At 36.7% G+C, this 21,797-nt stretch overlaps 1 long non-coding RNA gene and 1 pseudogene across 1 annotated transcript; both read left to right on the forward strand.

Moving 5' to 3' along the window:
- Positions 1-372: 372 nt before the first annotated feature.
- On the forward strand, positions 373-10,269 carry LOC107819761 (protein NETWORKED 1A-like; annotated as a pseudogene).
- Positions 10,270-11,578: 1,309 nt separating this feature from the next.
- On the forward strand, positions 11,579-13,961 carry LOC107819980 (uncharacterized). The gene is made up of 2 exons (XR_012710242.1): positions 11,579-11,860; positions 13,442-13,961. It is a non-coding gene; the product is annotated as an uncharacterized LOC107819980 (long non-coding RNA).
- The last annotated feature ends 7,836 nt before the right edge of the window (positions 13,962-21,797 follow it).

Below are 21,797 nucleotides of genomic sequence, written 5' to 3' on the forward strand. Positions count from 1 at the left end.
AAAACCACAAACAAATCGAGTTTAAAATTTCCATTTTTGCAAAATCAAAAACAAATCCACCTTAATTTGTTGAAGTACACGTGTGATAAAATTTTGAATCCGACCCCATAATTCAAATTCTAAATGTGCATTTGATTGCCTGATATGTCTCTACATAAAAACTTTAAACTTAATTATAATTATAACTAATGTATGCTCCACTAATTTATGATTTGTAAATTAGATAATTTGGTGTTTGTTTGTTAGAGTTTTTGAAAGATTTAAAAGGTTGGCCTTTAATTATTATTTTTTGAAAATAAAACTTTTTAGACAAAAACAGTTCAAACAAACATTTTCTTCTTTCAAAAACTCAACAAACAGCGTGTGTATCCCGAAATATACGTACTTTATATCATGCCCATTGTATTGTATAATGTATAGTGAAGACTGATGCCCATTCAAAGCTGCATTTAATAGAAGTAATTCACATTTGTCTCCACTTTAACAGTTTTAGTCACATTGACCAAAATGCGGATGCAGATGGGGGCAAAGGAGAGTGAATGAGAAATGCTGGCCTGCAAGGAAATGAAGTTTCACTTTCATGGCTGCTCATCACTCTGCTCTTATCACCTTTCAGTATTTTTGTAAGCTTCTTCTCATTCTTTCTTTTAATTGTTCTAAAGGTCCTTTTTTTTTGAGTTTTTTTTCTTGCGTCTCATTTGTCTTAGTCATGTCCATTTTAATTGGTGATTTTGCTTAATGGGAACTGCTTGATATGTTTGAAATCGTGCTGACAACATTTCAAATAGATTAGTTGTTTGACCCAAATTATATAAAGATTGATCTTTTGTACATTTATTCACGTCCATTTGCACAAACTCTTTGACTTTCTGTTGTGGGGTTTATAAATCTTGATGGTTAAACATCATTTGGTGTTCTCCACTCTCATTTTACCAATTGACAAGTGTAGTGGAGGAGCCAGATATTTTCACTTAGGGAGTCAAAATACAAATAAGTAAACACAGGAAGAAGCCGAGGGGATTCAACATATAGTTCCGGTGACACCCCTTGGACAAAGGTGGCAACGCCTGTGTGAGGCCTTGAACTGTTTGGTTTAGAAGTTGCCTGATTTGTGATGTACCGCACAGTTTGTTTAGAAGTTTCTCTTTCTTGTTCTGATTGTGATACTTCTGTCAATTATGATATTATGATGTGCTTTCCATTTCTATCTAGACACATTCTTATTCTGGGGCCAAATTGATAAAGACTTGCATGTATTTGGCGTTTTCAAGATAGAAGCTTCTTAGCTTTGAAACCTTCTGAATTAATAAAGAATTACAGTGTCTTTGGTGGTCCATACCTGGCACAGAAGCAGAGCAGGTATGGTGCAATGCTATATTGATGTCTTTATCCATGTTGTCATAGTTTCAGGTCTTGATCCTTTATTAATTCAAAATTGTTTTCTTCAGCTGTTCTGTTGGCTAGGCGAGAGAACTGAAGCTGCTAGACCTTGATAATTGAGCAATATAAAGTTCTGACACTGGCGTGGATTCATAATTTCTTTTACTGGTATAAAGATCAGGATGTTACAAGGACAAAACCTATTGCCCTTTTGTTCTTTGCTGGAGTCATGGCGACCTTGCTACATTCTGACACGAGGCGCTTGTACTCTTGGTGGTGGGATAGCCATATTCCAAAAAACTCAAAATGCCTTCAAGAAAATCTTACTGCAAGGCGCTTCTCTTGGCCTTGCAGAAATAACTTCATTCTGAATACATTTCCATGTTATGTCTTCCTCAGGAGAAGCAAACTTCATGCCATTTGATTGTTTGAATTTGTTACTTGTTATTTTGATGTTAAGCTTTTGTTTGAATTAATGAAACGATGGTTTTCTTCTGGTCTTACGAAAACTTGGTATGCCGCTTTGCACTGACAAGATATGTTCTGTGGTGTGTATGAAGACCAATCGATGCAAAAATAGAATTTTGCATGATAATCATGGCTATGGAGAGTTATTATAACCTATTCTGTGCAAATGAATTGAGAAAAGCACTATCTCTTCTCCTTGTCTCCCTCTGTACATCTATGAGTTTTTGAAAACATATATTTTGATCTTATAATTGGAAGTGATAAAATATCAGTGATGGAAGGCTTGCCTTGAGTCTTCATTCATGCGTGTATGCATAAGAAGTTGCTAGAACCTAGATATTTATGTGTTCTTTTTAAGGAAAGTGTATTAAATGTCTGTATGCAATTTGTGCCTGTGAGTGGATTACCAGCATGAGGTATGAGGGTGGAATCTGGTGTGTTGCCTATCAGGTGGTCCTGTGCTTGAATATGCATAGATCTGTTATTCCATTATCTTGTAAAGATGGATCTTTACTTTAGACTAGCAGATAAATTGGTTACAAGCTACAACCAAGCCGATACTCATATCTGGAGCAGTTGTTCCTCTCTGCATTACATACAATCTGATAAAAGGGCAGATAATCTGCTAGGCGTCTCAGATTTGTTGCTGTCCCTTTTTGCAGAACTGGAACCCGGATAATTAAATTGATTTTTATATATGCGTGCTACTTGCGAATTTTGTCGACTGTGATCATTTCTAATTTTGTCCAATCTTGTATGAATTCCGCACATCCATATTAACATCCGCATTTCTACGACACTCATCTTGTGGATATGTTGGACCTACTGGCCCAACAGTCACTCCCATATAACGTTTCTGGTCTTACAACCATTTTATAGAACATGCCTTTCACTTTGGTAAATATCCTCTCAACGCATAACACACAATTAGTACTTTTCCATTTAACCATCCTATTATGATTGTATGTGTAATATCTGCATCTATCACAGTTCTCCTGAAAGATCTACTCTGAATAACTGACTTGTGTATTAGGGACCACAATCCCGTCTAATTTAATCCAACCTCACCCTTTTTGTGTTGTCTAAACTTGCAGTGTCTATATTCACTCTCGCTTCTATGCATCTACAACATTTTCTTTACAATGCTTCTCCATAGTTCAAGGTTTTGTTTGACACCCTTATTAGTTTCATCAATTAACACAATATCGTCTGCAATTAGCAGACAGCATGAGACCTTATCTTGTATATTGTTAGTTAGCTGATCTATAACTAAGGTAAACGAGTGCGGCCTCAATGCGGATCTCTGATGTAAAAGTACAGTAAAAGGGAACTCCTTTTTATCTCTTACCACTGCTCTTACACTAGTGACAGCTCCTTGATAAATCCTTTATTGCATTCTATATATTTAATATGAATTCCTTTCTTTTCCAATACCACCAAAGGACTTCTCTTAGCAACCTATAATATGATTTCTCTAGGTCAATGAACACCATTTGTAGGTCCTTTTTCCTCTCCGTGTAAATTTTCATTGCAAGAATATAGCCTCCATTGTAAATGTACCAGGTATAAATCGAAAAATGATTTCCGCTCGCTTTTGTAGTGTCCCTAAGTCTATGCTCTATCACTTTTTCCCAAGCTTCATCGTATAGCTCGTGAGTTTGATGTCACGATAAGTCCTGCTACGTTGAATATATCATTGTATTGTCTTCTATATGTGGTACTTGGAAAATTATGCATAAGTTTCTTGTGATGCACTTGTTTGTAAAATCTCATTGAGGAACTTAACTTGTTTCGCATCTTATTTCAACAGAAATGGATGCTAAAGTAAAGTCAATGATCAAGCTCATTGAAGAAGATGCCGATTCATTTGCAAGAAGGGCTGAAATGTATTACAAAAAGAGGCCTGAGCTAATGAAGCTGGTTGAGGAGTTGTACAGGGCACTAGCTGAAAGATATGATCATGTAACAGGCGAGCTAAGGCAGGCCCATAAAACCATGTCAGAGGCATTTCCTGACCAAGTGCCTTTTCTACTGGATGAAGATTCACCTATGAGATCTTCCACACTGTATACAGAGCCACATACTCCACGACAGTGGTGCCCGATTCATGCATCCTCTGACACAGATAACTTGCAACAGTATGTGATGGGTTTAACACCATCTAGTATACATGCTGCACAGAAGATTGGGACTTATACTGGTGATTCTGATAAGGGAACACGTGAGTGGGGTTTAAAGCAGTTGCTTGAGATGCTTGGGGCTGGAGAAGAAATGTTAAAAAACTCAAAGTTCCTCGAAGGAAAATTGAGCAAAGGATTGAACAGAAACACAGAAGAAAAGGAAAAACGTTCGCATAATCAAGTACCCGAATTGTCTGATGAGAATGAGAATCTCAAGGCCAAAATCCTCATTCAGTCGGAGCGTGTCAGTGAAGCTGAAGCTGAAGTTCGAAACTTGAAGGAAGCCCTAGCTGGTATGCAAGCAGAAAAAGAAACTACCTTCATTCAGTATCAGCAATGCCTGGAACAGTTATCTGCTGCAGAGAGGGAGCTCAATAGTGCACAGAAGGATTCCACGAAGTTCAGTGAACGAGCTAGCAGAGCTGAAAATGAAGTTCAAAAGATGAAGGAATCCCTTATCAAATTAGAGGTTGAACGGGATGCTAGTTTGAGCAAACATAAGGAGTATCTGGGAAGGATATCTAAGTTGGAAGTTAAGGTTAGTCAAGCACTTGAAGGGACAAAAGAACTAAATAAGCATGCAATTAAAGCAGAAACCGAAGCTCAGAATCTTAGGAATGAGATCTCTAAGTTTGAGTTTGAAAAGGATGCTGTCCATGATCAATATAAGCTATGCATGGTAAACATATCTGACTTTGAGAAAAATCTATTGGTGGCTCAGGAAGAATCCAGAACGCTTAAGGAGAGAGCTGATGGAGCTGAAGCTGAGATCAAGAAACTGACATTTGTTCTGATGGAGCTAAGTGAGAACAAAGAAGCTGCTGTCTGTGACTATAAACACTGTCTGGGTAAAATATCCAAACTTAAGAATGAACTATCTTGTGCCCAAGAGGATGTAAAACGCCTTAATGGTGAGCTTTCAATAGGAGCTGCAAAGCTTAAAAATGCCGAGGACAAGTGTGTTGTGCTGGAGATGTTAAATCATTCATTGTGCCGAGAGGCAGATAATTTGGCAACGAAGATCGCAACGAAAGATCAAGAACTCTCTAAGAAGCAGATAGAGTTGGAGAAAATTCAAGTTGATATGCGAAATGAGCACTTAAGACATGCACAAATTGAAGCCACCCTTCAGACTCTGCAGAATTTGCACTGTCAATCACAAGAAGACCAGAGACCTCTGACCGTGGAACTCAAAAATTGTCTTGAGCTGTTGAAGGACATGGAAACATGCAAAAATAGTTTGGAAGGTGAACTTAAGCGATTGAAGGATGAAAATAAGAGCCTGAATGAACTGAAATTATCCTCAGCCAATTCGATAAACAATCTGGAAAATGAAATCCTTAGCTTGAAGAAGATGAAGGAGAAACTTGAAGAGGAGGTTGCTCAACAAGTTGAACTAAGTAACAACCTTCAGCAAGAGATTTCATTTTTGAAAGAGGAAACCAAGGACCTAAACAGTAGCTATCAGGCTTTAGTAGAGCAAGTGAAGGCCACAGGTATAAACCCTAAATGTATCAACTCTTCAATAAAGAGCTTGCATGAAGAGAACTCCAAGCTCAGGATAATCTGTGAGAAGATCAGAAGCGAGAAAGAAGTCCTCCACAAGAAGTTGGAAGACATGGATGAACTTTTGAAGAAGACGGCTACTTTACAGAGTTCCCTCTCAGATGAGAATGATGAATTGCAGGGATCGCAGGAAAAGGTGAGAGCACTGCAAGAGTCTTGTCAAATTCTCAATGGAGAGAAATCTACTCTTGTCACTGAAAAAGCTGCTTTGCTCTCTCAGTTGCAAATTTTAAGTGAGAACATGCAGAAACTCCTAGAGAAAAATGATGTTCTCGAGAACTCTTGTTTTGGTGCAAAAGCTGAACTTGAAGGTCTAAGGGAAAAGGCCAAGGGTTTAGAAGAGATATGCCAATTTATGATGAATGAGAAGTCCAATATTCTTGCTGAAAGAGGTAACCTAGCTGTTCAGTTGAAAAAAGTTGAACGGCGACTGGGGACAACATTTATGGTTTTCGAAGAAAGGTATGCTTGCCTAGAGAAGGAGAAACTAGTAAAACAGCTACAAGTTGAAGAACTTGGAGTTTCTGTTGAAATGGAGAAACAAGAAAGGACCAACATTACTCATCAGAGTGAGACCCGGTTAATTTACATGTAAAACCATATCCATCACCTGCAGGGAGAGAGTAAGTGGAGGAAGAAAGAATTTGAAGAAGAATTTAACAGAGCTTTAAAATCTCAGTTTGAAATTTTCATCCTGCAGAAGTTTTTACAAGATATGGAAGAAAAGAATTATTCTCTCTTGATTGAGTGTCAGAAACATATTGAGTCATTGAAATTGGCTGACAAATTGATTTTAGAGGTAGAGAATGAGAGCCTTGAACAGCAGGTTGAAGCAGAGATTTTGGTAGATGAAATTGTAAGGTTGAGAATGGTGATATATCAAGTTTTCAGGGTCTTTGAAAATGACTCTCACCTTGTGTCTGAAGATAAGGTGGAAAATGAACAAACTTTCCTGCATCATATCTTGGGCAGTGTTGAGGATCTGAAATGTTCCCTCAGAATGTATGAGGATGATAAGCAGCAGTTGTTGGTCGAAAACTCAGTTCTTTTAACTCTATTTGCGGAGCTGAAATCAAAGGGCCTGGAAGTGGAGTCGATGAAGAAATCTGTGGAGGAGGAGCTTAATATCATGGAAGAGAAGCTGGTAAGAGTGCAAAAAGACAATCATGACCTAGTAGAGATGAACAAGAAATTGCAGTCAGAAATGAGCAGCAGTAGTCAACTAACTGCCATACTTGAGGTGGAGGTTCGGACTCTCTGTGTCAAGCATGATGAGTTGCAGACAGCTTACCTTGAATTACAAAATAAATACTCTCAAGTGCTCCATGAGAATGAAACATTGTTGACAAATCTCTCAGAGATCAAGGAGGAGAAAGGGGTAGTGGAGCAGGAAAATGATGGTTTGCTACTTGAGACACTAACTCTTGGTAATTTCTCTACGATTTTGAAGAGTTATGGTACTGAAAAAACAGATGAGCTAAAGTCCATTTATGAAGACATGCGCAAACTTTATTGTGTTATCCTTGACTTTGAGAAGGAGATGGATGTACTTAACAAGAAGCTGGAAATGAAGGAAACTGATAACCTACTTCTGAAGAAATCAGTTCAAAGGTTAGAAAATGAGCTTCATGAGGTCAAGGGATCTAATGATCATTTGAAGCTGGAAATATCAACTGGAAAAGAACTTCTTGGCAAGCAAGAAGCCGGGCTTTCGAAAGCAGGAGAGAAGCTTAAAGCATCTGAAAGTTTGAACTCAGAATTGTGTAGGGCTCTAGATGCACTAAAGGCTGACTGTCTAGAATCCTCGAAGATGAATGAAAATCTAGAAAAGAAGATAATTGAAATATCGAGAGAGAATACAACTCAGAACAAGGAAATTGAATGCCTTCTAGAAGCGAACATGAATTTGGTGGGCGAATTAAATAAATTGCATGAAGAAATTGAAGAGCAACGAGTCGGAGAAGACTGCCTAAATTCGGAGCTCCAGGAGAAAGACTATGAGTTTGGCTTATGGGAGGCAGAAGCAGAAACAGTTTATTTTGATTTCCAGATTTCCTCCATTCGAGAAGTGTTACCGGAAACCAAGATGGATGAGTTAACTAAGTTTTGCGGGAGAGTCGAAGGTGAAAATGCTTCCAAAAGCTTGGAGATGGAGCAGGTGAAAGGAAAAATCAATAAAATGGAGAGAGAAATGGGAGAACTGAAGTTGCAATTACATGCATATGCTCCTGCAATAGCCTCTTTGAGGGATGATGTAGTATCGCTTGAGCATAATGCGCTCCTCCACACGAGGCTTGAGCAAGCTGGCTCTCAGGAATCAAAGGTAATGTAGTTTCTACTACTAACTGATGTACATGTTTCTTTTATTCTCATACTTACTGCAACTGATGATATTTCTGTTGTTGGGCCTGAATGTAACTCAAGCCTTTTGGGTTTTAACATGACCTTTTCTTTAAAACATCAGTGGTTTGATTGCTCTGTGAAGTCGAGGTTTGGATGAAAATCTCCTGGAACTATTCTTAACATATGTTTGTTATACTTTGAATACTATTCTTAGTCAGTATTTTCTCTTTGAAATTCATCCTATTGAGGCTTCATTCTTTCAGAGCAATTTCCTGTGTATGATATCTCGTTTCTTAGGGATAGACTGACTTGTTTGCTTGACTTAGACTCATGACTTGCGTCTAGATTGTTGAAGAAGATCTAGCTCAACAATGTTAATTTTAACATTGGGTTTGTAACAGAAAAGGATGTGGCCTAGTGGTGTATGAAGTGGGTGCAAACCTTAGAGGACTAGGGTTCAAATCCCAGCAGAGACAAAAAGGATTTCTTTCCATTTGCTTAAGCCTTGATGGGCTTATCGGAAACAACCTCTCTTCCTTTATAAGGTAGGGATAAGGTCTGCGTACACACTACCTTCTCCAGACCCCACTGTGTGGGATTGCACTGGGTTAGTTGTTGTTGTTGTTTGCCTAAGCCTTGATGGACAGAGTTGTCTGGTTCCTGTGTTGGTGGGAGATAGCACGTACCCGGTAAAGATTAGTCGAGGTGTGCTCAAGTTTGCCCTGGCACAACTATTATCAGGGGAAAAAAACATTGGTTTCGTGTTGCCCAGTTGACTTGTAAGAATATTCTATGGACTTTTATTTAGAAGTACATAGGGAATATATGAAAATCATTTTATCCTGGAGAGTTTGTGATCAGCTGCAATTTTCCTGTTGAAATTTCTTCTTCCTGCATATATTTGCAGTGTGTTGATGTTGTGGTTCATCCTGATGGAAGTAGCGGTGGAAAGCTGATAGAAGATCAACATGTCATGACAAAAGACATCCTAGATTTGCGGGAGCTGAGGATCAGGATTAAAGCTGTTGAAAAAGTAGTGGAAGAGAGGAACAAGCCTATTTTGGAGGTATCTTCATACAATAGGTGTGGTCGAGACAGTGCTGGAAGTGAAATTGAGGCATTAAAATCTCGGCGTAGTTCTGATCTAGAGAAACATGAACATGCAGAAAGGAGGAGTCCGAGGAATGAGCATGGTGATGGTCATAATAGGCAAAAGATGAAACCCAAATCCTTTGACGGCCGAAACAGGATACCGAATGAAAGATATACCACTTGATCATGTCATGTCTCTGATGACTCACCACAAAGAGCTAGAAGAAGTTCTTCTGAGGCACACAGAGCAGTTGATCAGATGCTTGAGCTATGGGAAACCACAGAGGGATGCAGCCCCAAACAAAGTGTAAAGGACTTGAAGAAACCGGCAAATTATCCAACAGAGCGGACTATAGGGTACAATCAATTTAGTGATTTGGATTGGAGGAGCAATCATCCAACCGCAGATGCAGAAATGGAAAAGGAGTTGGGTGTTGATAAGTTAGAGTCATCAATGAACTCCTCTAACGCAAGTCATGAAACAACCAAGCAGATTCAGGAGCGACTTGCTTCTGATGCTGAGAAATTGACGAGTCTTCAGATGACTGTTGATAACATGAGAAGGAAATTGTATACTAACAGAAAGGCTAGAAAAGCCAAAAATATTGACTTTGAAGCAGCAAAAGAACAGTTACAAGAAACTGAGCTAACGGTTGTTCAGCTGGTCAATTTGAACGCCCATTTACTGAAGAATGCAGAAGAAAGCACACTTCTTACAGGAAGTACTTCAGCAGAATCAAAAGAGGTCATGAATATCAAGCGCAAAAGAGTTTCAGAGCAGGCGAGAAAGGGGTCTGAGAAGGTTGAACGACTACAATTGGAGGTTCAAAAACTTCACTACATGTTACTGAAACTGGATGATGAAAAGAATAGCATAGCCAGAAGCAGATTTTCCAGGAGCAACGCAGGTATTGTATTGAAGAACTTCATCCATATTGGGAAGAGAAATAGTGAAAAGAGAAAGAAGGTCCATCTTTGCGGATGCTTTGCACCTTCAAATAGCAGCAGCAATAGATACTACATCTAATATGCTTCTAACCTTTTTCAGCTCCAAGCAGGTCTTATTGAATTGTTTGGATCATTTCTTCTGTAGTCAGTAACCGGAAAACTGATCTGTGTTCAGTTCTAGATGGATTATAACAGCTAGATTGGAGCTAATTCCAAATTAAGTTTTGTGAAGGCTACTATTTTTATTGTTCAAATCTTTGACTGCGTTAAGTATTTTAGCAATAACAGTACTTTCTTTCTTTATAAATTAAACTTTCTATACTCTTCAGAGCTGCCAGTTATTGGTAACTAATCTAGGTGTTCAACAGTAAAGCTATTAGCTTTAGTTTGGGCGTTTAGGAGCTTCTGCAAAAGGGTTCCTGCAGGGACAAAAATAAATAGATTTTAGAAGTTTGCCAAAGGGCCTTCTCCCATACAATTTACTTCCTCCGTTTCAAAAAGATTGTCTTAGTTTAACTTAGCACAAACTTTAACAAAAAATAAAAAGACTTTTAAGATGTGTGGTCTTAAATAAGCCATAGCATTTGTGTAATTGTAAAACTTTTGAAACTTGTGATTTGAAATTTGTTATAGCATTTGTGTGGCTACAAGAAATATTAAAAGGTGTCAATTTTTTTGGAACAAACTAATAAGGAAATAATGTTTAATATTTTTGAAACAGAGGAAGTATTAACTTAACTTATGTGACATAAGCTGATACTTCTAAAAAGGAGATTGTGTTTTATTCCCTTTCCCCATATTCCTATTTTCAATAACCCATTCTTTTTTATGATTTACATACAAAAAGCAAGTTCCTTTTTTGCAAATCTGTTTATCTCCTTGACCGGGCCATACACAATTAGCTTTGACATAGAGTCATAGACAATAGCACATGTCAAAGAACAAGTTGGATCGACTAGCAAAATGTTTGTTTTAACAATAACAAGTCCCAAATAAGTACTCTTAATTCTCCATTTGTTATTATAAATATTCGCATTACTCCATCTGAAAGTTATTAGAGATTCTATACTACAGTTTTACTCAGAGTAAACTTCTCAGTAATATAAACAATTATTCGGCAAGCTAAAAGCAATTTTTTTCCTGTTACAAAAAACATAATACTAGAAAAAGTACTCCATAAAACTACAACTTTTAACCATTTAAGGTGATGATACTAAACTACTAATCCTACCAAGCAATTAAATCTAATTCTAGATAATCAAAGTAATGAGATGAGCCAGCTCTTATTATTATTATTTTTATTTCCATTTAATTATCGAAAAAAAGCCAAGAGAAAAGGAAAAGGGAGACAAAATAAATCAATAATCAACAAGAATTGTGTTGAGATGAACGTGATTCCCTCATACTTAACCAGAGATTTTAGTTCGAACCTTGAAAATAAGTTTTCTATTTTCTCTTTAATGGGTCTTACACGGTACAAATCGGTTGTGATTATTAGACACAAATTGGAAATAAAAGACCTAAAAGTAAAAAATAAAGCAATAGAAATACTTTTTATTTTATTTTATTTTATAAAAAACCCAATAGAATCTTTTGTCGAATAATTCATAAAGGGTCCATCACAAATTCTCTGTACCTTGTCACCATCATTTATTTGCATTCACTAATTTCAGATTTGTCATTATTCATTCATAATTCACAAAATCTAACTATTAGTAGAGACAAGCAAACGTCTGGCACACAGAAATGGCGTCCGTCCATTGTTCTGCTCGTCCATTCCAAGCCGTTCTAGGGTTTCAGCGTCCCCTACACAGGCCTCAATCTTCCTTCGTTACCTTCCTCAGTCCTAGCCACGGTGCTTTCCCTGCCCACTTCAATTCCAGGTACAAATGCTTCAATTTTACACTCTTTTAGACTCAATATTATTTCTTTTACTTGTTCTTTTGGTCTAAAATTTGTAGTAATTTTAGAATTAATGGGTTGTTCATTGGTGACATACAATACCTTCTGCAGCTAGTTAAATGACCAAGTGGGTGAGAGTGTGCGTATGGAGGGAAGTGAAGGGAAGTGAAGTGAGTGTGTGTGAAATTTTTTAATACAGGTGGTGCCAGAACCAGTTTACGCGCAATTTAGTTATTTCATCGGGTGCTTGCGTCCTCCCACCACGGTACTAGATAAATTTGCCCATCAAGGCTTAGACAAATGAAGAGAAATTAATTAACTTTTCTATCTTTTCAGGGATTGAAACCTAGACTCCGTTAATCTTCGTTCCAGCTTCCTCGATTACTAGGGTGCTAATGTTTGAACTCAGATCATTTGCACGACTCTTTGGCTTCCTACTGAATGTTTTTGCTTTGTTTATAGAAGTTTTCCTTGTTTATCCTCCCTGTATAACTATAATTCAACAATCAATGGTACTTCCTCCATTCCATTTTATGTTATGTAGTTTGACTGGGTACGAAGTTTAAGAAAGAAAAGCTTTTGAAACTTCTGGTCCAAAAAAAGCCATAGATATTTGTGTGGCTATAAATAATCTCATTAAAACTAAAATGAGAAGTTTGAAATCAAACTGTTTTTACATATAAAAAGGTATCGTTCTTTCTGGGACGGACTAAAAAGGAAAGTGCATCACATAAATTGGAATAGAGGAAGTAATAAATACTATGTGCACCATTAGAAATGGACTGCATAGTAGTGAAGGCTTTTGAATCCTGTTGTTCAGTTCAGTTGTAAGGTTTGAGAATATGCTAGGATTTATAAATCTGCTAAAATCGATCTCAAAGGCGTTCTCTCTCCTTCACCACAAAATCGTTTGATGTAAAACCACCTCTGGACGGAACAAAGAGAAATTGTCAAAAGGTACTTAAATTAATGACATTGTATGGTTTCTGGAGAAGCTTACTTTGACATGAAGTAATTCTGATTTCCAATCATGTTATTGTGGTGAATGAAGTTGCCACTTTTTGACATCCAAACATTAGAAAACTTGCATTACTTTGCCATGCCTTAAAAGGTCTATAGCTGTTTTTACTATCCAGGGCTTGGAAAACTTCTGCAGATTTTATTATTGAATTGGATGCTTGAAAATAGAGGTCCCGCTTTTTTTCAGTATATGTTTTCCAAATCTGTATGTACAACGTATATTGACTCACTTTCTTGTTTAATGGGTGTATGGAGCTCTACAACAAGGACAAAAAGTACAGGCTTTTTAAAGTAGAGGTTACCTATGTTGCTCGAACTCTTCAAATATGCAGCCGGGTGCATGTTAGATCCTCCAGAAGTAGTGCATTTTTGAAGGATCCGACACGGATGCAACAGTATTTTTGGAGAGTCCGAGCAACATAGATGACAACTGATGTCTCCTGAGCACAACTTCCGTGGTTTATGATATCATTTTCATTGTACTTAGCTGTTCTGTTGTCAAAGGATGTTACAAGTTTTTGGTTCTCTGTTTTGTTGTTCAGATTCAACAATGCTGTGTGTGTGCAGCTAAGGCAGAGACTACTACCTATATCAGCATCAAACAGCAATTCTTCAGGAGGATCAGACAAAAGCAGTGATGCATCAGGCCCTCCATTAGCCACCATTTTGGCTGGTGTCTTGGTCTTTTGTGTGGTTTGTTGGATCATATGTTCTGTTGTGTTGTGGCTTACAAGTCTAATTACCAATGTCCCGCCATTGAAATAAAACCAGAACATGTGCTGTAGTTTGCCCTTTGTTCAGTAGCTAGACAAACCCATCTTTAGGCCAGCAGCCTAATTATGATGCTTTCCTTTGTGTTACCGAGCATGACATTAAAACGGAGTTGCTTATTTGTCTTGCTTCTAAAAGACTACTTTGTCAACAGTATTTCTGATAATGCAGAGGACATTTGTGGAGTTGAAAAACCATATTAGCTCTAGCACTCTCACTTGTTAGATCAAATGGTGTAATACTCTATTTAGAGCATACCAAGAAATTTCATTCGCAACCCTTTTCATTTTCATTTTACAGTTCTTTTTTTTATTAGATAGGAGGTTTATCCTACATTGAAAGGGAGAAACAGATTCAGCCTCGAGATTTTGCCAATTTATTCTCGGCTCAACCGTTCGTGGTTCTTCTTTCATGTTGATCACTCAACTGCTTGAGTGTTTTGTTTAATATAAAGACGTTTCAGAGGCAATTATGTATTGGCTGCTGATGCTTGGATACAAAATTGAATACCCTTGCACCTTAACTCATGGTTAACTTCTGGAATTCCACCATACAATCTTTCTGTATACCGTTGAGCTCCTTTCTCTGCTACTATTTTCCTCGTAATGAGGTTCTCGTTCTTTTTCATTTAAGGGAAAATTTCCAAATTTGCTCAACTATACGAAATGGTTTATATCCTCCGTTAATAGTTATGGTTAAACTAGTTTCTCGGCGCGTGTATATCGAGTCATGTAACACATAATTAGTGTAAAATATAGATGTATTTGTTTTTAAACAATTGCTATAAATTTTAGCTGTTTGACATACAGTACCTGATTGGTCATCCGGAAGATGTAGTTGAAAGTTAATAATTTGATATTATATTCACTTAGATTGAACTCATAAATTCTCCATGGTGCTTCTGGTTGAGACATAGTATATCTTGAAAAAGTCAAATTTCATCAACAATCAACTTTACAAATCAAAATAAAACATGACTTTTTCGAGTAAAACTTTATATAGTTTACTTGCAAGTTTCTTTTGTAACATATACCAAAAAATTATTACATACTCGGAAAAGAATTATATATATATATATATATATATATATATATATATATATATATATATATATATATATATATGGCGTTTAATTTTGCCATGTTGGAAATGGATGCGATTAGACAAAAGCATTCACAATAGAATCTATTCAGCTAACTTACTTGCCTTCTAAAATTGTTTCTGGAAAGCCATTTATCAAGTCAGCAACCTTTTGTTTCCAAGTGACACGACTGTCAATATAAAAGGTCAAACTACACATCTTATTTGAAAAAACGTAGACATGGAACATATCATTTGAGAAAGCACAATGCATTTCTTGTTATTTACAGAATCATATTGATACCCAGCCCTTGAATTATGTTATGCTGGTCAAGTGAAATTTCGTGCTTCGTAACCATTAACAGCGAGGTTCTCATCATTGACCAATATCAATGTGATAGACCCAAAAGGTCATCACTCGTTTTGAAAGTAAATTTTGTGTTTCGAGTCCTTAAAAACCTTTTTTTTATCTCACCTCGATTTGTGTGCGCAATTTGGGCGTATTTCTGGAAAGCTTTTATGTGAAATCTAAGTAAAATAAGGAAACTGGCCTTTAAAAATTGATTAAAGTTGACTTTGGTCAACATTCTTGGTAAACGGACCCGGACCCGTAATCCGATGGTCTCTAGGGTCCGTTGGAAAATATCGGACTTGGGCGTATGCCCGGAATCGAGTTCTGAGGTCCCAAGCCCGAGAAATGAATTTTTGAAAGAAATTGTTTAACTGAAATTATAAAAGTTTTTGGAAATTTAAAGATGTTTGAATTTGATGGTAGCAGGCCCGTATTTTGGTTCCGGAGCCCGCTACAGGTCTTATATAATAATTAAGTTGAATCTGTGAAGTTTGGTAAGAATCAGAGTTCGTTTGGTATAAATCGGACCTTTATTTGATAAAATGAAAATTTTGATGTTCTTAAGTAATTTTATGAAATTGAGGTTGAATTCATAGTTGTTGATGTTATTTTGATGATTTGATCGCACGAGCAAGTCCGTATAATGTTTTGAACTTGCGTGCATGTTTGGTCTGGGGTCCCGAGGGCTCGGGTGAGTTTTGGATATGCCACGGAGTGAAATTGGACTTAGGAAAACTGCTGGTGTGTTGCAGGTCTGCAGGCTTCGCAAATGCGAGCTCACATTTGCGAAGAATTATCACAATTACGACGATGGGCTGGGTAGGGAGACCTTCGCATTTGCGAAGCTCAATGTCGCAAATGCGACTTCAGAAAGAATCGCAATTGCGAACGGTAGTTCACATTTGCGAAGAAAGCAGGGAGGCCTACCTTCGCATTTGCGAAGCCTGGGCCGCATTTGCGAGTTCGCATTTGTGAACCTGACATTGCAAATGCGATATCTGCACCTGTGCAAATTATAACTTAGACGAAATTTCTTCATTTTTCAAACTCTCTCAAACCCTAAGCTCTCTTGGGCGATTTTCCAAAGAAAAGTTCTTCTCCAAATCATTAGTAAATCATTTCTAACTCATTTTTTTTCAATCTATAACATCTTTTTACATGATTTCAATCCAAAATCAAGGGTTTTCATGGGAAAATTGAGTGTTTTTAAGTAGAACTTAGGATTTTTAAATTTTGGGGATTTGGACCTCGATTTGAGGTCCGATTTCAAAACAAATTATATATTTGAGTTCGTGGGTGAATGGGTGATCGGGTTTTGGTTCGAACCTCAGATTTTGACCAAGCGGGCCCTGGGTCGATTTTTGACTTTTTTGGGAAACCATTAGAAAACCTATTTTCATGCATTAGAATTGGTTTATTTAGCATTTATTGATATCGTTAAGTAAATTGTGACTAGATTCAAGGGGGTTGGTGGTGGAATCAAGAGGTAAAGTGGTAGTTGAGACTTGATTGTGCTCGTGGCATTGAGGTAAATGTTTGACCTAACCTTAGCTTGAGGGAATATGAGTTGTAGTCTTATTTGCTATGTGTTAATTGTTGAGTACGACGTATAGGTGTGGTGACGAGTATCTATACGTTGGTGTCAAGCATTCCCGTGAGTCTTATACTATGATTGTCATGACTCCGTTATGTATTGTCCATGTTTAATATGATGATTATCAGTGTGGAACAAGGCTTATGGAAGTATTCTTGGTAACTGAACATTGTAGAGCATTGGCTCAAGTTGAGATTTATGATGTAAAGTGATTGTGGAAAGGAGGAGAGGTTTACGATATTATTTCCCTTGCCGGGATGTTATTTCTTATGATATTGTTTTTCTTGTCGGAATGTTATTGCTTATGATATTGTTTCCCTTGCCGAAATATTATAGTTATACCATTGTTCCCTTGCCGAGATTCTATTGTGATTTTTATTGATTCCCTTGCCTGAATTACTTGTGATTGTTGCTTGGGTAAGGATGAGTGGAAAGCACGAAGGGTGATGCCGTGCGTGATATTTGTGAGTGAGTGTTAATGCACGAAGGGTGATGCCGTGCCGATATTATGAATGTAAAAGCATGGAGGGTGATGTCGTGCCATGATATGAGTGATAATGCACGAAGGAAATGGAAATTCTTCTTCACAACTTTCTTGTCTGCTTTAGTGTACTCTTTGCTTGTTTTTGCCATTGAAAATGAAAATTCCTCTAGTACCTTGGTTGGAACATAAGGACCATCGCAAATGATATCCCATAGCTCACAATCCTCAGCCATGATAATATCGTGCATTCTAGCTTTCCACCACCAATAGCATTGTCCATTAAACTTGGGGGTTCGGTATATGGATTGACCTTCTTCAAAATTTGGTGGAGCCGCCATGAGGATCCTTCCTAGTGTGAGCACGTAATTTTTACCTCATACGAATTACTCCAAAATAAATCCCAAAATTAGGTCTTGTCTTTAATTATGTATTATTTTAGGAATTATTGTGTGATTTTCCTGATTGTTTGCATATATTTGTGTGCATGTTTAATTTTATTAATGCATTAAAAATACAAAAATATAGCATTTGCATTTAATATTTGATTTTTACATTTTTTGGAATTAATTAATAATTAGGTGTTTTACAAAAATGAAAATTCAAAAAATAATAACATATTTTTTGTAATTTTAGTCAAATTGTGTGATTTTCTTTTAATTTGGCATTTAATTATTTGTGATAATTATTAGTTAGATTTAATTAGCATTTTTAGTTAATTTGGTGTTTTATAATTTAATTAGGATTTTAGTTTAAAATTTTTGAAAGAAAAAGAAAAAAAGAAAAGAAAAAAGAGTTAATAAAATAGAGGAGATCAAATCTGGGCCAAAAGATCCCCAAGCCCAAACAATTACCCAGCCAGACCTGATCCCCAGGCCAGCCCAACCCATTCCCTACCTGGTCCACCCCTACCAGAACCAAACGACGTCGTTTGGACACGTTTTGATCAGGGTCGTCAATTTCATTTGATCGGACGGTCCCAAACCTTCCACACAACCCAACCCATTCCCATACCCGGACCACCCAGTTACTACACAAAACGACCCCATTTCATCAGAAAGTTAATCGGAGCCGTTGGATTCCCGTCATCCAACGACCCAAATTAACTGACTAATTTAATATACCAAACACCCCCCCACTCGTCTCTTCAGAGACCAAGAACATGCACCACCGCACACCGCCCTCGTCCGCCCACCGGAAATCGCCTCACGGCTGTTCCGGTGGCCCAAATAGCCCCAAATTAACACCATCGATTCTCCTTCATCTCCCATCCCAAATCCCCAAACTGTTTCCTTCGAATCACAACCAAACTCGTCGAATCTTCGATCGAAGTATGAACCCCAAACCCTAGGTTACCCCAATCACTCCCAAATTAACACCACACAACCCCCATAACTCCCTCATACCAAATCAATCAATGGTTTCCTTCGAATCTGACTAGAACTCGTCGAATTTTAAATCTAAGTTCAAACCTAAAAGTTCAAAATCAGTTTCCGTTGAGCCTGATAACATGCATCGATCCAAGCCTCTAGTTTTTGTGATTAGAAGGTCGACTCACTACAAAACCGATGTTGTTCATTTGTTCTTGATAAAGAACAAATGATTAGCATCAGTTTGGGGTGAGTCACAGTATCAAAGCCAAACCCAAGTTTGAGCCTGTCCGGTGAGTTCTCTCTTAGTCTTTGTTTATTTACATTAGTTTTATTCTGATATTCGTCTTCCTCATCTCTTTTTCTTTTCCTGTTCAATAAAAATTCGATCAGTACTCTGGTATAAACTATTTCTGTTCACTGTTTATTTATTTAGATTGGTTTTGTGTATGTGTTTTGTATAATTAGGATATCAGAAAACTTTGAAATGGTATCTCGTTTAATCACTTAGCAGAATAACTGGGATTAGTTCAATAATTTGGTTGTGTGTATAATAATTGACTGATTTATACAAGGGGTCACTAATTAAGAAACTTCTAATAGTGGTGGGTAGAAATTGCACTACTGAATTAAATTAAAAGCACTAAGTTAAGTGGGGATTAAAAAATAGAAAAGGAGATTGGTAATGGAAGCTGCACTAACTGATTAATTTAGATAAACTAAGGTAAGAGAGGGGACACTAGAAGGAGGATTGCATTAATTGAATGCATATAAAAGAGGGGGATACAAAAGAAAGGGAGGACATTGATAGAAAGATTCGGAGAGGAGAGGAGATAGAAAAAAGGAAAACATTCTGAGAATAGATACAAAAAAGAGAGATGAAGAGATAGAGTCAGAAGTGAGGAAAAACTGAAACTACTAAAAAAAACTGCTACTATTCCATTGAGTTTTTCTTGGATTTTTGAAGTTTTCGATTTATGAAACACTTTCTGATTCATCTGGGTTTAGAATAGAGGGAATTGTAGTTTGTAAAATCTTGGTTTGAAGTTCTGGCCGTGCTGTGTTGAGTATTGCATTTCATTTTTGGGTTAAAGCTGATTTTCTTGGTTGTCTCTGCTGCTAAAATACTGCTTCTTGCTACTGTTCTGCTGCTGCCTCCTTATTTCCTGTGTTGTTTCTTTCAAATTCCAGGCACTCTTTTGAACTGTGACTGAAAATGATGCCTGACTGAGTCTCTGTGTAAAGATCTGTAAACTGAGTTGAAGTTAAAATGATTAAACATTAGTGTTGTTTACTGCTTGATTCTGCCATCTTTCTTTATTTATTTCATGTTTGCCTAGTCTAGCTTATTTTGCATACTCCTTTCCTTGATATTACATTTGTTTTAAGTGAGGGATTTGGACCTTGTCTGAATGTAGTTGATTCAGGAGTATTTATTTGGACTTAGTGTAATATGTGTTGATCTAATGATGACAAACTGTCATTTAGTTCTGCTTCTGTTTGTGTATGAGTTTCTTGCATTTCAAAAGGGCTTTCAACTGAGTATAGAGTGAAAATTTCTTGTTAAAACCATATTGCCAAACATATACATGTGTTTCGAGGTTCTTCTAGGTATTCTAATGGAAATTGAAGTAAGAATTGGATGTGTTTGATAGCTAGGTTATTTGTGTGAAAGATAATAACATTGTAGGGCAGATTCATTCAGTATTTCAATTTCAGTAACGATTGATGATAGGTCTATTGTTATTTGGGCATGGAATGTTCTATTTTGGCAAGATAGGGAGATCGTTTGTTGCGTTTTGTTGAAATAATTTTTACTAGGAACTGCATATTCACTTTAGAAGATACGTTAACATTAAAGTATGCTTTGCATTTGTGTCAAGGATTACCAGAATTGGTTCAAACTCAAATTTTCTTGAATGATGTAATGTGCCTCAAACGTTGGCGCTGGATCATGAAACTACATAGGTAAAAATCCTTTTACGTCTTTTAATCAATTAGTCATGCTCATTAATAAATTGAGGTGTTCCACACTTAACCTAAAAAGTTATGGCTCTCCTAATTAAGTATAGAAGTTAGAACAAATCGAGACATATTGTTCCAAACAAAATTACAAATGCATAGCCCTCTACTAATTTCTTATGATTTAAATACAACAAATAACCAATTATCGTAATTTGCTTTAGGCGCGTTTAATAGATTATCATAGTTGTGGACACGTTCGCGTGACATGATCACAATTCTAAAAAAAAATCAGAGTATACGTTCGCGTAACTTTGGCTAAACTTTCATAATAATAGAGCATCATTAATCGTGGACGAAATAATTATATAGTATCCCTAAGTCATAAATCGGTTAAATTTTTTTTTAATCATTCTTGTGAATAGACCATAAACTATAATAAATTTTTTTTATAAGATTATAGTAGAAAAGTTTTTTTTACATAAAGAAAAGTTTTTTTTATTCTCTGAATAAACGTTTATAATTTTTAACTACCTAGCCATGAAAGTTGGAATTTTTTAAGTGTTAATTTGGTAGGAATATTTTATGTTTTTTAAAAAAAAAGGGAGAAGAAAAATTATGTACTAGAGAAAGATTATGTGCTTAAGATTTATAATTCATAAAGTATTTTAGGCAGCTTGTTTGGAGTTTTGTCTTAATATCAAAAGACTATAAAGTTTCATTTTTTTTTGTTTTGCTCAGTTTTCTATATTAGCAAAATTTGTTGCTTTGCGTGGTAATATTTTTGTTTTCTGTTAACATAGTTATTAAGAATGCAAGTAGTTAATTTTTTGAAATTTTAATCCTAAAATGCGAGAATGAGGAAAGCTCACTGTTGATCCATGAAAATCTTGCTTTCACATAGTTACATCAAAATCAAATTGATAGTATGCTTTTAGGTATGATCTTAATAAAACAATCGTTGTGAATTGTGTACACATGCGCGTGACATGACTCTTGACACGCCAAACCATGCAAGAATACGTATGCGTAACTCGATAATTCTTTAAGTATGAGTAAATCACGTAATTAAAAGCGGTAAAGGTAAAATGCATGTAGTTTCTAAACACGTAAAAAAAAAAAATTTAAGCCAAGTATAATTTGTTAAGCGGCCGTGCTAGAACCACGGAATTCGGGAGTGCCTAACACCTTCTCCCGGGTTAACAGAATTCCTTACCTGGATTTCTGGCTAGCGAACTGTAATACAGAGTCAATATTTTCCTCGATTCGGGATTCTAACCGGTGACTT

Source organism: Nicotiana tabacum, chromosome 1 (assembly GCF_000715075.1).
Source record: "Nicotiana tabacum cultivar K326 chromosome 1, ASM71507v2, whole genome shotgun sequence".
Taxonomy (NCBI): Eukaryota; Viridiplantae; Streptophyta; class Magnoliopsida; order Solanales; family Solanaceae; genus Nicotiana; species Nicotiana tabacum.